The sequence below is a fragment of the Dreissena polymorpha genome, chromosome 3 (assembly GCF_020536995.1).
Source record: "Dreissena polymorpha isolate Duluth1 chromosome 3, UMN_Dpol_1.0, whole genome shotgun sequence".
NCBI lineage: Eukaryota > Metazoa > Mollusca > Bivalvia > Myida > Dreissenidae > Dreissena > Dreissena polymorpha.
The window spans coordinates 80,261,586-80,278,736 of NC_068357.1; positions in this window are offsets into that span (position 1 = coordinate 80,261,586).

A 17,151-nucleotide genomic window follows, 5' to 3' on the forward strand; every position below is an offset into this window, starting at 1 on the left:
AATAAAATATTCCCTTTTAATCAGTATGTTGGTTTATCGGTCAATAACAATATCACTTTCAACATTGAATTATTTAAAAGTTATAACAAACATTAAATGTTCTCCAAAATAAATCCGAACACATATAACAGATTGATAGGAAGATATGAACAAATCAAGGTTGCTAGGTTGCCCGCCTAGAAAGGTCCTGTTAGTATGGAAGTACTTCATATATAAATTTATTAGCCTGTCGGTGTTGTAAAGACATATTTTATAAATGTCTCAAAGTGTAGAATTATTTTGAATCTAGTAAAAGAAAGGCAACATATAACCCTTAAGTGGCTGACGAGAACTTGTGGCTAAATACAACTAAAAAGAGGCATTATGATTCTTGAAAATAAAAGTAAACATCATTTTATATGAATTTTCTGATCAAAAAAGTTATTTTTAGTGAATACGGGAAATACATTTTCAAGAATAAACAATATAATTATAAATGTTTTGGCAAAGTGCATCATAGTATTATCATAGTCCAGTTTTGGTCTAAAAATCCCGTAACATTTTTTAAATTTCATTTTACCTTGTTGCAAAAAAAAATCATGAAAAATAGAATTTTTAGAGTAACCTATTAAAATAAAATAAACAAGGGCTGTTTGTAAAACATGCATGCCCCCCATATGGGCTCTCCGTTGTAGTGACAGTCATTGTGTGAATATGTTTTTTGTCAATGTGACCTTGACCTTTGACCTAGTGACCTGAAAACCAATAGGGGTCATCTGCGAGTCATGATCAATGTACCTATGAAGTTTCATGATCATAGGCCCAAGCGTTATTGAGTTATCATCCGGAAAACCACCTGGTGGACGGAGCGACAGACCGACAGACCGACCGACCGACATGTGCAAAGCAATAAACCCCCTCTTCTTCGAAGGGGGGCATAAAAATGCTTTATATGACCTTAGATATTATTTTTGCAATCATTTTTCATCAATTACAAATGTTTAAAAAAATTATTGTTTCATGCTACTCATGGTACCAGTTTTTTGTCAGAAAATTGATTACATTTTATAAAAATGCATTACCCCTTGTTGCCAAAAAAAATCATGAAAAATATAATTTTCAAAGATATCCTTTAAAACAAAAAGCAAATGCCTTCTTAAACCTTAAATATTATTCCTTCAAGCATTTTACATCAATAATTAATGTTTGAAAAAATCATTGGTTCATGCTAAATACTGTTTGATATACTGTAAATAATGTAACTACACATCCAAGTAGTGAGTCCATCAAACTATTGCAACCGAAACACCTGGTGTGCCAAGGCACCAGCCGAAGTCAAATGCCTAATGACTTCGTGCATTTTACTATTTATATTTGTATGCATTTGTATGTGTTTGAAAAAATGTATAATCTTTAATGACATCTTCTGACCATGCATGTCCTAGACTTCAAAATCCAGGCCCTGGTCTGACACATTGGTAACATTAACGTTAAACTGTTACCAGGCTTCTGAATTTAATTCGCCAGGTCACAGGAAAAGGGCAGTCTAATCAGTATCCAATTAAACTAGTTGGCATTATCAGAAAACCGCTCTTAAGCAAACAGCTTTCAAGCAACTGCAAGCTGAACTGGATCTAAACTGGCCACAATCGCCTCAATGTCTCTTTTACTAGGATATGGTTCATTTAACTTTAAAGGGATCTTTTCACGTTTTGGTAAATTGACAAAAATTGAAAAAAGTTGTATCGGATTTGCAAATGTTCGTTTTAGTTATGTTATTTTTATGAAACAGTATTACTGAACATTTACCATGGTCTAATATAGCCATTATATGCATCTTTTAACGATTTAAAAATTATAAAGCGTTGCAACGCGAAACGATTGAATAATTTGGAGAGTTATGTTGTTGTTGTTTAATTGTGTGAAACTACGAAGATTGCTTATACTAGGTATAAAATACGTCAACCATTATACTCGGCAGAATAGTCGAGCAGGCTAATGCGTTTTTACTCCAGGACTAAGAGGGTCGCTAGTTCGAGCCCTGCTGCGGACTACTTTTTTTTAAGAATTTTATTCTGGATTTTTAACTGGAGCTTTTAATATCCAATGTTTACATTTATCAATATAAAGCATTTAATGGCTTACTTCAAAACATGTCAAAATCTGTGAAAAGGCCCCTTTTAACATAATATCTACTCCTATAAAAATGAAGTCAATATACATGAGCTAAACGGTAAATTACGTCTAACTATTTGGACTGTAATGACATCAACTACTTAAATTGAAAGAAGAAAGAATTCATACTTACCAGTAATTTGAGTAAAGAGTTTGTATTCAATGCTGTATTTCAGGACAGCTTGTTGATATGCAAATCCCATATGAAATGTTGATATCGGGTATCATAGTCATTCAATAAGTCGCAAAATGCTTAAACAAAATTTATAAAGCAAAATGTGACTTAAATTGATAACTAAAAATACCAGTATCATCAGTATGCCAGTTTTGCCATGTCAAACTGTCGAGATCCAGAAAGTGCTTCATTCACATTGAATATATCCTTCGAATTCGATTAATTGTTGCATTACTAAATAGCGAAACAAGCCGATTTAAGCTGTAAGAAAGTTTTGACACGAGTGTTATCAAGTCTCTCATGGGCGAAGCCATAGAAAGTGATCCATTCACATCGAATATATCCTTCGAATTCCATCCTTTGTTGTCATTAGCGGAGATTTAGTTAATAAATAATTCATATATCATAAATGACAGCTTCTAAATAGCGAAACAAGCCAATTTATGCAGTAAGAAAGTTTTGACTCGAGACTCTCTTGGGGCGGCCATTGATGCATGTTGAAACACGAACGACAACTCTGCTAGGAGAATGTTATCAATGACGAGCAATCTACTACGCAGTGGCGAATGCAAAAGGGAAGTAACTAAAAAATCGAGTTATCTCAATCGGACTGGCTCGGTCTTTTACTTAGGTTGCCATTGTGAAAAAAAAAATCTATGATTAGCAAACCTTGGACGATGCTGTTCCAGCAAAAGCATATTTCTTATGTATGTGCGATCTTCATCTGTAAGAAAATAATTCAAAAATCTACAAAACGTCGGTTTAAACAACAGAAAATACATGGCTAACAAGTAATTGATAATTTAATGTGTGTGAGTGCATGTGCTCATTTGGATTTGTTCATGCAGGAACATTATTTTACTTCATTTGTGTGGTACATATAAACTGTTTATTTATAAATAGACAAGAAATATCTTTAAAAAAAGATATACGGCGTTGATAGTTCAATGAATGAGATCAAGGATCATAGCGAATGTCTTTCTGTGCAGTTCTTAGCTGCATCACACGCAGTACGGGATGTTACGCGGAGTTTTCGCGGCTTTTTTTACATTATTACATATTGCTGGTCATTAACCTATAGATACAAAACAGAAAACCAAAGGAATAATGGAAGTGAAATTAAAACACATGAGTCAACCGGCCACACGCGAAGTATCCGTATTTATAGGCGCGTTCTTCGAACAAATCTGTTTCAGTGGTTTGTCGGGCCTTGCTATTTGAGAATCATCGCGCTCATGCTTATTACATTAGTCAATATGGTGGAATAATTATTATTAAATTAATAAACAATTATATGATCATTGTATTGTTGAAAACACATTATGAATCTATTATTGACATAGCATAATTGACATGGCGCCGCCTGTCAATCAAGTTCTAATCTAAGAACTGATCTACCAATCAGCGATCGATTAATCGGGCGCGTTAGTTAGCAACGAACTGTCCGCCATTTTCTAGACAAGCTATGTATAGGTTCACTTTTACTTTAGCGAGTTTCTTTTGTTTTCCTCTTTAAAAAAAGTAGATTAAAAATGGTTGAACGGTGTCGATGGGACTATGTAACTCGGACAATCGATATCCTGAAAGATTAGTTGATGACATTTAATTTATATCGTTTCCAAAGCCGAAAAGAGATCTTGAGAAGTGTAAGATAAGTATAAATGCATGCGGTCGTCACCACGAACAACTGAACGTCAACACTGTCAAAGATAATTATAATATATTTTTATCGGATATACTAGCAGATTTAAATAGTTTATGTTATCGATCTGATTATCACATTATATTTCACGTTTTTTTTAATAGTTTTATCAGTTACTAGGTCATTAATATACAGAAGCGAGGTCCATCTGCATTACTTAAAGAGAGATCAAACCCAGCATGAAACCTAATTTGTGCTGTGTTTTATTACTCTGATAGTAATGCACTTTATTGCCATTATACATGTTATTAGAAGGTGACACGTGATATATTATATTAATAACGGTATCTACACATGTGCAGACATGTGATGTCACCAATGAACGCTTTTAATCCACCTTTGAGATCGAATAGTTCTCTTTTTTTTCAACGAGTTTCGTTTGATTTTTTCGAGAAAAAAAAGCCTAAAAGAAATAAGGCAAAAACGGTGTGAATAGGTTTTATGTAACTCTGACATTCGGTATCCATAAGTTAGATTAATTAAATATATATACCACTTCAAACGCGGAAATGCGGTCTTGACAAGAGCAAGCGGAAGCTTCAATGTGTAGAATTACCGAGATCACCCTTATGGAGCATTTATTTATTTAAAAAAAATGGAAATGTTATGTTAGAAATAGCTACGCATTATTAAGTATGAATTATATCACGTGTGCTTGTAGAATAATAGAGAAGATTGGTACCAACTTTGCGTAACTTAACGAAATCCCCGTTATAAATCGAGTTTTGTGTGTGTCAGAAACAAGTGAAAACAATTATATGTTTCTATTTTAATAGAATCGAATCGATAAATGCCACATAATAAGATTTATTATTACTGATATAACCAATAAATGCCGAACTTGGGAGAAGTCGGTACCTGCGCCAGCGTCTGATACAGGTAGCTTTACTGAATTCCCCTTTATACAGCGCTACTTTATATATGACAATGACCAAACTTATTGTGCTGTCTTGCACCTCTAATTAAAGTGATTGATAAATGTCCCATAAGCAATGTTTAATATTATTAATATCACTTTTAAACGTAATAACATGTGGGATTTTGGTACACTCGGTGTCAGAAAGCATGTAAAACTTCACCGAAATCCCAGTTTAAAGCGCTATTTCGTGTCAAATACACGAGTGGAAATGTTTCGTAAATAACATTGGTAAATGCCGCTGAAGAAGTGTTAATTTATTGCTGATACCAACATCACACGTAATAAGAGGTTCGATTTCGGTCAGCGCGCAAGCGTTTGAGAGCGTTATTCATGTACCGAAAAACCTGTTATAATTAGCTGATGTTCTCTATAAACGTATATTTTTTGCATTCGCAGAATAACTAAATGACACAAACCCCTTATACAGAGTGTCATATGGTGTCAAAAAGGCCATAAAAATAATCCGGAATATCGCGTTAATTTACATGCAGTATATAGGCAATGAAGCCATTTTGGTGTTAGCTTGTCTAGGTTTGCTACCCGCTGAGCCACGTGATTAAGTGGGCGGAGCGATCATAGATAAGGCGTCATGTCAATTATATTGCTGAATATCTTCATTTGAAATATTTCTGGTCTAAAGATAATGCCAGGTCACCTAGTTCACGGATAGCGTCTTTATTATATAACGATTATTTTACTGGCCGCGAACTCCGGTGATGACCTGTATATAAACTTTGACATTCACACTCTGGCCGCGAATTGACCCGATATCTCGCGGGTTGAAATGCAATGCATTAAAGTGAGGCCTCGCTTCCACTGCTCTTTATACTTTTACATGTTTAACATGTTGACAGGAATATGGAAGTAAGTACTTAATATGAGAAAATAGCCTTTAAGTATAAACGCTTTTGCGCAAGCAATCCTTTGAAAATAAAAAGGTGCACGCACAAACTGTATTGATGTCGAGGGTTGAGTGTAAAACTGTTCTATCTATTAAGCCGAATCATCGCGCTCATGCTTAATACATTAGTCAATGTGGTGGAATAATTATTGTTAAACTAGAGTTGCGACACCTCAAGGGTTTCGCGGAATGGAATGAGTGGGGACTAAAAAATGTGGGTACGACAATTTTGGGTAATAAAAATGTGGGTTCGAAAATTTTGGGTACGAAACAAAATGTGGGTACTAGCATTTTGGCTACGAAAAAATTATGCCAAAAAATAATTTGGGTACGAAACAAAATTTTTGGCAAGAAAAATATGGGTACGAACAAAAAAAATGTGGATACGAAAATTTTCGGTACAAAAAGTTTATGCCAAAAATAATTAGGGTACAAAAAACATTAGGAAGGAAAATTGTGGGTAAGAAAAAAATGTGGGTACGAAAATTTTATTTCCATCAAGGCTATAATTGTCAAACTTTATGGTCCCCTACCGGCTCCACCATTGTCAGAAATTCCACCATTTTCAGAATTATTTTTGTTGCCATAGCAGCCACAATTTTGGCATAGGAACAAAATGAAATGACGTGCATAATGTCCATATTGCCATCTATCCATGTTGCAAGTTTCATGAAAAAATATTAAGAACTTTTAGAGTTATCGCAGGATCCATAAAACCACCATTTTCAGCAGTACTTCTAGTCTATTTGTTGCCATAGCAACCAGATTTTTTTACGTAGGAACAAATGAAATGAAGTGCATAATGTCCATATTGCCATCTATCCATGTTTCAAGTTTCATGAAAAAATATGAAGAACTTTTAAAGTTATCACAGGATCCAGAAAAGTGTGACGGACAGACTGACAGACAGACTGACGAAGCGCAAACCATAATTCCCCTCTGGTGAAACCGGTAGGGGACAAAAAATGTGGGTACGAAAACAATGGGTACGAAAAAAATGGGTACGAACATAAAGGGTACAATTTGTTTTAATTTGGAAAGATGGGGTGCCTTTAAGTATACCAGGGTACCCACATGTATCATTTTAAATTGGTGTACGATGTACTTCAAAGTACCCGGGTTATGGGGGGACCTTGACCAATTCAGCGTCATTTACCAAACAAGAGGACCATGGGCTCAAAGCCGTTCCCCTGAGACCCTAAGGAACTAAACTATTATCACAAACAAGAGCTGTCAAAAGACAGCGCGCTCGACTATTCGAGTGCTTGACGGTATAACGTAAGCCATCATGGGGAAATAGTTCATATTCAATAAGGTCAAGGTAATATAGTCATATTCTAAGTGGAAGATGACCAAAATTGAAACATATTGATCACTTATGTTTTAAAGAAGTTGCACTTTATAGACAAAGTTGAGTTCGGGTATTTTTCTACAATCTATTGAACATTGTAAAGAAATAAAACAAACTAATAAGATTTTATTTCAAGTTTGATAGCAATAGCTTGGGTGGGATGGTTGGACGGTCTTTCAAACATAAAATAAATATATAAAAAAAATAGTTTTTTTACAAAGGTTTAAAAAAAATATTTTTGGGTGGAGAGGGTGGGGTGGGGGTTGGTGGAAAGGGGTATAATGTGGGTGCGTGGTCATTTATTAGATGATCTTTAAAAAATAAGCAAAAAAAGGGAAAAATAAAAATTAAAAATTGGGAGGGATTCTGGGGTGGGGCGTGGAAAAATGGTTTGGGTGAAGTCCATTGTGGTATGTCAGATAAGTGTTGTTTTGTCAAAGTATGAATCAAATCTGATCATAAATAAAGAAGTTATGGGAATTTAAGCAAAATTTATCAATTTGACTTTGAGAGTCAATGTCATTCAAATGTCAATGTCAAATTCAACTGCCCTCATGATAGTAAGCAAGTATTTTAAGTTTGAAAGCAATAGCCTTGATACTTTAGAAGTAAAGTGGATCTAACCCCAAAATTTAGCAAAATATTCAAAGTTACTAAAACAAAAAAGGGCCATAATTCAATTAAAATGCCAACCGGAGTTATGCAACTTGCCCTGTTAAGTCCAATTACAATAGCTAGCGATTTTATCAAGTATGAAAGCAATAGCTATGATACTTTAGGAGTAAAATGGACCAACTCTTACGAAAATTTAGGCCCTGCGGCAACTATTAGCGGCCAAGTTGCCGCAATGTTGCGGCAACTCTCAGTTGCCGCTACTAGTTGCCGCTTTGTAACCGCTCAGTAGTATTTCGTATGCAAATGAGTTTTCTGACTACTAGTTGCGACTCAGTTGTCGCTACTAGTTCTGGTTATGTTGCCGCTGATAGTTCTGACTCTGCTCTGGCTACTAGTTGCGGCTCTGTTAGCGCTACTAGTTGCGGCTATGTTGCTGCTACTAGTTGCGGCTCGGTTGCCGCTACTAGTTGCGGCTATGTTGCCGCAATTTGTTCTGGCTGTGCTCTTGCAACTTGTTCGGGCTATGTTGCCGCCACTAGTTTTGACTATGGTCTATTGTAAAAGTGACCTTGACCTTTGACCTAGTGACCCCAATTTCAATAGGGGTCATCTAATGTCCAAGGCCAATGAACTTGTCTACCAACAGACATCCAGCAAAACAATAGACCCCCTCTTCTTCGAAGGGGGGCATAATAATTAACAATTTGCATGATATATACACTTAAAAGCAGATGCACAATTCCCCACAATTTTCCCTTGGGGTTATTTAGGTATAGACCTGACCATTGTATTCTACCAAGAACTGACTGTTGATTGCAATCCTTGACAGCCACAAACATATATGAACCTACAATACCATACTATAATTTGCAAAGCAATGCATTTTCTGCTAAGATAACATTTTATTATTTGCTCTAGTTAATAACAACAAATTTCATTCATTTTAATTTAACATATTTTATTAAAGAAAAACATTCTTATACAGAGATGAACATTTAAACATTTTCAAAATATTGATTAATTTGCTAAATTAAGTGATCTATATATTGAAGAAACCCCAAACAATTAGAACAATCTTAGAAGTAGACCATCTAAAGAGCAACAATCCAAGTGGAGTGTGGTTCATTTTTTCATTTCACAAAATATTTTGACTGTAAAAGTTATTGAGTCCTTTTTTGGGTATGAACAATCAAATGTAATATTTCAATAGTGCATGTTTTTATTTCTAAAAATCATGCTTTTTCATTATTATACACCAATTGAAACTGTATTAATCACCACAACTTACTTACAATGACTTTAACTCTTCCCCAGTAACTTATTTTTGTTAGTCAGATTCTTCTGCCATTTTGAATTTTTGTCTGATGACATCATCAGTAATATCATGACATCATACACAATATGATGTCATTCTACAATTGTGGCTACCTTCTGGCTCACAAGTTCCATTCTTTTGACAAAGAAAATGTTCTGGCTACCTTCTGGCTACTAAGAGCCATTAGTGGCTACTATAAGCCTTTTGTGTTTTCGTGATTAATATTAAAGTATTGGTTGTGGCTACCATTTGGCTCATAATTGCACTTTTTTGATACAAGAATATGTTCTGGCAATCTTCTGGCTACTATGAGCCGCTAGCTGCTACTATGAGCCGCTAGTGGCTGTAAGAGCCGCTAGCGGCTACAAATAGCTACATAGCGGCAACCTTTTCATTTCTGCAAGGGAAAACACAAAACTTAAACAAAAGTTAAATTATCTAAGTATAAAGGGGCCATAATTCTGTCAAAATGCCAGACAGATTTACATAACTTTGCCTGCACAGTCCCCTTATGATAGTTAGTAAGTGTTGCAAGTATGAAAGCAATAGCTTTCGTACTTTAGGAATAAAGTGAGCCTAAACACAAAACTTAACCAAATTTTCAAATTTTTAAGTATAAAAAGAGAACATAATTCTTACAAAATGCTTGAAACAGTTGTCTGCTCTTGTTTATAGATTGGGGTCATGTTGGTAAAGAAGTATGCACAATATAAAAGCAATATGACATGGTACATAGAAATAATTTGAGATGGTACGCAAACTTTAACATAGATTTATCAATAACATGCATATTCTACGTGGAAAAAGGGCCATAATTCTTACAAAATGCTTGTTACAGTTGTCTGCTCCTGTTTATAGATTGGGGTCATGTTGGTAAACAAGTATGCAAAACAGCCAAAGTTTTAAACTGACGAAACATTTTTAACTATACCCAGAATTAATAAAACCTTATCAAACATTGGTAATTTGAATGACTATAGATGTATTAAACACCCCCAAAAAATTATGAATGTAAAATCAAACCCCGTTGTTGTTTACTTTTCAAGCTCAGTTTGTGGGAAATACATGGGTTTCTAAAATTTATCGTATGGTAATGGTATATACAATTAAACTCGTCATAAAAATTCCAGTGCACAATTATACTTACAGAGTATTCTGTCATATCTATTACCTGTCAATAATACCCGAAACGGGAGTTAGACAGTATACAGTCTTGGCCAAACTTGGCCGGACCGACGGACATGTCCTGTAAAACTGTGTAAGGTCCGGCCTGTCTGTCAAATTTACAGGACCAATTGTCTGGTAAAAAAAACAAAAAGAATTCATATGTTTGTATAGGTTTGTTTATGGTTCTGAAAGTTTTCTGAGGTGAAAAAATAGCAAAAGCGTCTTTATACACGTGCTTTTCTGTACCAACGCTCTTTCTGCTGACGGAATTTTCCGAGGGCACCTGATTGGTCCATTTATGTGCATCTAAAGAATGTGGGTCAGGACGGTCCAAATCCATGACAGCCTAGTCGCTTAACAAGATAATCATAAATCTGATTATTACAATTTAAATGATGCATATATCAATCTGTGTGGTTTTAATAGCAATAGTAATGTATAATAATGATTATTGTCATTCAAACCGTTATTATATTGGCTATAAATGTCCATGCGTGAAACAGGTCTGTTGTCATTTATCGAGGCCGTTGTCGGTTAAGACTGTATTGACCAGATTCATACCTGACATGCGCGCTGAGCGTAGCGTAATTAAAAGTATCAGCTACATTTGTTTTGGAAATCGTTCTTAAGATATTACAAAGAAGCGATTCCTGTTTATATTTACTGTTAACATGCGTTCAGCATTTAAACAAAAATGTTTTAACTAAACAAGACTAGTACCATGTATGGCGTGTATTATTATTTAACGTCAGATACAAATGTGTGACCTTGAAATTAATAGCTATTCAATAATTTTATCATTTTATATCATAAACACTTTGATCCAAGCAATGAAACCAAGTTATTTTATTATTATATTCTGTAGCCAGTAGGTCCAATAAAAAAGAGGAGGTCCTGTATTTTTTCCCATTTTACAGGACCTACTGTCCAGTAAATATTTGCCTGTAGATAGATAGAAAAACCACACGCTGCATATATTACAGGCGTTTGTATTGCTGATATTTAATTTCTTCTGTGCATATTCAATTGATAAAAAAAACTCAAATGGATGTCTATTCTTTGTTTGCTGTCTTATTTTACCCTCAAATTATACATGTTTCTTCCGTAATTGAATTTTCAGAAACCTCATTCTTTTAAAGAAATTTTCAAAGTTATATGGTTAAAGCCACACACTTTGAAATGAAATACATGTTAATCAATACATTAAGATACAATTCGAAAGTGTGCAAAATTGTCATTAAATCTATTGCCCAGTTAGAAAGTTATTTATTTTTTTTTTTATTTAAAAGCCTAAAGTAGGATTTCTATATACGTATACTCATATTTCGACAAACGCGATTATTTTTTAGTTTTAAAGCGCAAAAAAGACGGGTTTCTACCTTGTAACCACCAGATATATTCTAATTGGCATAGATAAAATTAAATCTATAGCCTAGTTAGAAAGTAATATATTATTGTTCAAACAGTACCGCTTTTCAACCGAAAGTAGGATTTGTAGACGTATACGTCTATTTCAACAAACGCGATTATTTTTAAGTTTTAAAGCGCAAAAAGACGGATTTCTACCTTGTAATCACCAGATATATTCTAAATGGCAAAGATAAAAATATGTTTCTTATTTATACTTAAATTTACTATACCATGCAGTTAATTTTAAGGTGTGTGGCTTTAAGTCATTTACAAAGTTGAGCAAATATAATCATTTTTCTAAAAATAAATCATCCTCTGAAGCCCCCACTGAGATTCAAACTCAGACCTCTTTCCTCTGTGAAGGAAAGTATTCTATCTTGAAATACAAGGGCATGTAAGAGGAAAGTTAGCTATTTTAAATCTATCAACAAATAGTTTTGAACAATATTTATATGGTATTAAAATATGCAAACATCCCATAAGTTTATTTTGTCACATGACCTTCGAAACAGAAAAGACATCTCTGAATCTGCAATACATTACATTCTTAAGTGTTAACAAGGTAAATGTTGACGACGAACAACAGACGACAGACAAAAGGCGATCACAAAATCCAGAGTTTAAAAGAATTTACGATACACGAGATACGTATTTCATACTTTACAAGAGCGAAAGAGTCATACAAAAACTAAATTCATTATTAACAACACGTTTACCTAAATTTTAAATTAAATTCAATGCTTTAAACAATAAAGTTACAATGATATGAACTTCCATTTTCTGTTCTTCCTTCCCTTTCTCAAAATTTATTTAAAACCACACTATTTTTAAATAATAAAAGTATAAAATGCTAACCATGCAGACCTAAAACACAATGAAGGAAACTTTACATCCAACTTGTCGTCATTAACGTCCAGATTTTACATGAAATTATGTTACACGAGATATGTATTTCATACTATACAGAAGCGAAGGAGTCATAAAAAAACTAAATTTAGTATAAATGACACGCTTACATGTAAATCCATGTTAACTTTAATCCTTTGCTTAAAGCAATAAAGTTACAAAGATATGAACCTCCAATTCTGGTCATCCTTCTCTTTCTCAAAATTTGATAAAAACCACACTATTTTTTTTTTAAACTTGTGTATCAAATGCTAACCATTCTTACCTAAAACATGATTAAGGAAACCGAAATCTTGACGCAGCGAGTTATTTCATTCTTATGGAAGATTAAATTATGCATGACAAAAATACAATCGGAAATATTTTATACAATCTTTTGATGCTTTAAAAAATATTTTACTGTTAAATAAAATAACATGTCTGACTTGTCGTCATTTAAATCCAGAGTTTGAATGAAATAACCTTATAGAAATACGCATTTTATACCATATAAGAGCAAAGGAGACATAAAAAAACTTAATTTAGTATAAGCGACACGCTTACCTAAATTTATACTTTAATCCAATTCTTAAAACAATAAAGTTGCAAGATACAGTAACATGCACGCACTTCCATTTTCTGTTGTTTTTTTGCGTTCCATTTCTCAAAATTTATTTACAACCACACTAATTCTTAATAACATTTGTATCAAATGCTTACCATAACAAAGCCGTAATCCTGTCGCTGTGAGTTATTTTATTCCTATGAAAATTTAAATTATGCATGACGATGCTTTAAAACATATTTGACTGCACGACCGACTTGTAGTCATTAAAATCCAGAGTTTAAATGAAAATACACCACACGAGATATAGATGTATTTCATATCAATTCATGTGTGCTGAACAAAGGGGCAATTATAGGCAAATATACACAAGGCTTATAATGCTCAAACCAAAAGGTTCCAAATTGTTGCAAACAAATAAATTAAGCATTCACATTAATCCATTATAATAAAACGCTATTTGTTTTTGTACTGATATATATTCAATTGTGGTGTGGTCAACCGGGATCACCTATGAGAGAATCAGGTGAACCAACCACTGCCCTAATAAGACATCAGTCTGAAATTAATGTTACTCAGCTTTACATATTCTGCTAATTAAATCTTGACAGAACCTTGTGAAGTTGACGATGCTTAGATTTGAGAAGTTTATGATTTATAATCATCGAGGGGGGTATTCCAGACATAAAGCATTGCATCATTATATGGAAAACAGCTGCACAACTGTATGCGAAAAGGTAAAACAGTATATTCTATCGAGAACTAACTTGCATAGCAACGTCCGAAATGTGTAACATCCGACTTCTATTTCGATATTCATGAATTCAAGATATAATGTTAACTGAACTGTTGCACTTTAATAAATCAATTATAAAACTTGTGTTTTGATAAAAAAAAATAATAAGCAAATCAAACCAAAAACTAACCCTTTTAACGACAAAACAATTAATTTATCCAATATTCAACACATTTCCATTAAAATTATGCCCTTGAACTTTAACGGTTGATGGTCGTTTCGTGCCACTACCAGTTCGTGCCAATCATATTTGTGTTGTTTATTTTTCAAGATAAGTTTCGTAAGAAATAAATGGGTTTGCAAACTTTCTCGCATGGTAATGGTATATAAAATTCAACTCATCGGACAAATACAAGAATACAATGACACTTACCAAGTTTTGAACAACCGTACACAGCGCAATATGCGGGCCAGTAGGCCAGATTTCCATATCCACGGGTGTTTTTATGTCAAATGTTAGTGGTTTTCAATAGATCGTATACTTATCTACAAAACAGCGAAGTAGCGTTCACTTTAATCATTTTTGATGATGTTATTTTGTAAATACTTTATAGCGTTCTTTTCGAACGTTAATTGGCAGCCATTTTGATTGTTAGTTGTATACTTCCGAAATTATGTGTTTTAATGACGCTCATACATGTTTTTAGTGCAGAAATTGTAATTTTAAGTATTGAATTCCCTATTTATTTTTTATATTTTGTTAAGTTTTTTACGTTTAAATTTGATTGTTTGTTGCTAACTTGCGAAATATTGTTTGTGTTAACGCTAGTGGATATGTAATCAGGTTACCGTATCTACATCAATGAAATTTAACGGTTGTTTTTTTGTTTTTTTGTTTTGTTAATATTTTCTAAACGGGTTCAGCTTCGTACGTTAAACGCAATATGAACTTATTTATTAAATTTGGAATAAAATCGCAATATGTATTAATTAAAATCAAATTTGAAGTGTCTAGCGCGTGAATTGTCTCCTGGGGGTGAATTGTCTTTGGGTTGCTATTAACGCTATTAACGCTTCCGGTGAGAACTCATTTTATAGCGATTGCGCAATAAAAAACAACACTTTTTCGTAATTTTATCAAAAACTGGATTTTTCCCAGATATGCCGAATACGGAAGCAGGTAGATCACATTCTGGTCCATATACATGTCAAATTTCAGCACAAGTGTTGGGCCAGTTTTCAAGACTCCCAAATTGCAGCTATACCCTGGAGCTTAACGAATTTTAGTCGCCATTATCATTCGTTCAATTGAACGTCATCAATAGATGACGTCAATACATCACTCATTCCATTTTTTTTTGTTTTCTAGTCACAGGAATTTAAAGCTGGTTCGGTGGCTGTGGTATAGTGGATGGGGTGTCTGCTAACTGGCTTAGTCACTGGGACTGGGAGGTCTCTGTATTGATCCCTTAAGTGGGAGCATTCTTAAGATAAGCCTAAAAACATACTATGGCGTACCATTTGGGTTGAAAGTCAAGGAGACCTGTAAGGTAAAAAGAGGAACGTACGTCGAAGTACAATAATTGTACGTCGACATACAAATATAAAATACATTTCGAAGTATATATTTGTACGTCAAAGTACAATTTGTACTTCTACATACATGTTTGTACTTCGACGTACACATTTTATGCACAGCCAATCAAAACATTTTTCTCTTGAGCCGCTTTTCCTTCAGATTTATTCATAATGAATGTTTAAAATCTCTTTTAATTGAGGACAAAATGAGTAAAAATATCAGAATGGCAAAAAAAACACATAGACGTTTCAATTATTTAATGCCTTGAAATAGATTATATACACATTTTCAGAAGATTAAACTGTTACCTTTTTAAAATAAATATTATTCAGCATATTGTGAGTATTTATTGATCACGAGACTTTTCAAGACTGTCCAGCGCATTACTGTGTAGGAAATTCCCAACGGTAACCATTCAGCTACCAAACATTAACGGGATAAATAATGTATAATAACCTCCCCGTTGGTCGCATTTTGTGATAACCATAACTTGCATAAGTCAGAGGTTAATTCCGCCACGCCAGATCAATAAATACGCACAATATCTATAAGTAAGCGGTTGATAGTCGCATAATTTGGTATAAATTATAATAATAATAATGTTTAATAAATACGCACAATATGTATGGGTAAGCGATCGATAGTCGCATAATTTGGTATAAATAATAATAATGTCAAATATCTCTAAAAGCAACAGATGTAAGGTGTCTTCTGATTGGCTAACACTCAAGGGTCGGTGAAAATTGTACGTCGAAGTACATTTCTCGTTCTACCTAGTAGGTCTTGTAGACTTTCGACGTCATGGTACGTCGTATAGACACTAAGTACAGGTCCTACCCAGGAAACAGTTTGTTTCATCAAATGTCTCAATTCAACTTGACAGCTTGCTAAAGCAGTTGCATTTAGCATACAGTTACTGATTTAACATAATCAAAATCATGTGATGAGTCAAATCAATTTTTTTTAAATCCAATAAGTCTTAGACTGTCAAATAACACACACTACTTATTGAAAGCCATACCTGGTACTTTCGTCTGTATACCAATGACTTCATCAGAAGAATGATTTCTACTGTTGGGAAACGTTAACACCGCTAATTGTCTTCTTATTTATTATCAATGTATAATTATGTGTAACAGCATAACAACATACTTGTTTCGCAATTAAAATATTTAATAAATACAGGTATCTTGCAGGTTTCTAATTTTCTTTCGCAAACTATTGTTGAATAGTTTAAATTTTGTGGCCACTAAAAAATAGCCATTTTGTGTAGCAATTCTTAAATCACAGTCTAAACTGCATACACTTAGCTCTAAAGTTACAATTTGAATGCAAATATTAGAATGCATCATGTTATATCATCCATATTTTTTTATTCAAACATTGAAATAACACATAACACAGTACATATGTAAAAAGGAATGTGGTATTGTGTGGAGATACAAAACTCTTCACATCATTTATTTGCACATAAAATAAGTGACAAAATGAGTAATACTAAAACACTGTCATCAACCTACAGTACAACAATATTTACGTATATGAAATAACAAAATGGTGTTATTTTATAACCTTTTACAAAATTAACAATGCTGGTTTTCTACTAGCCATAAAACATTTATCATGGATTAACAAGTAACAACCTGTCACGTAATTACACATTGTTCGTTGATAACA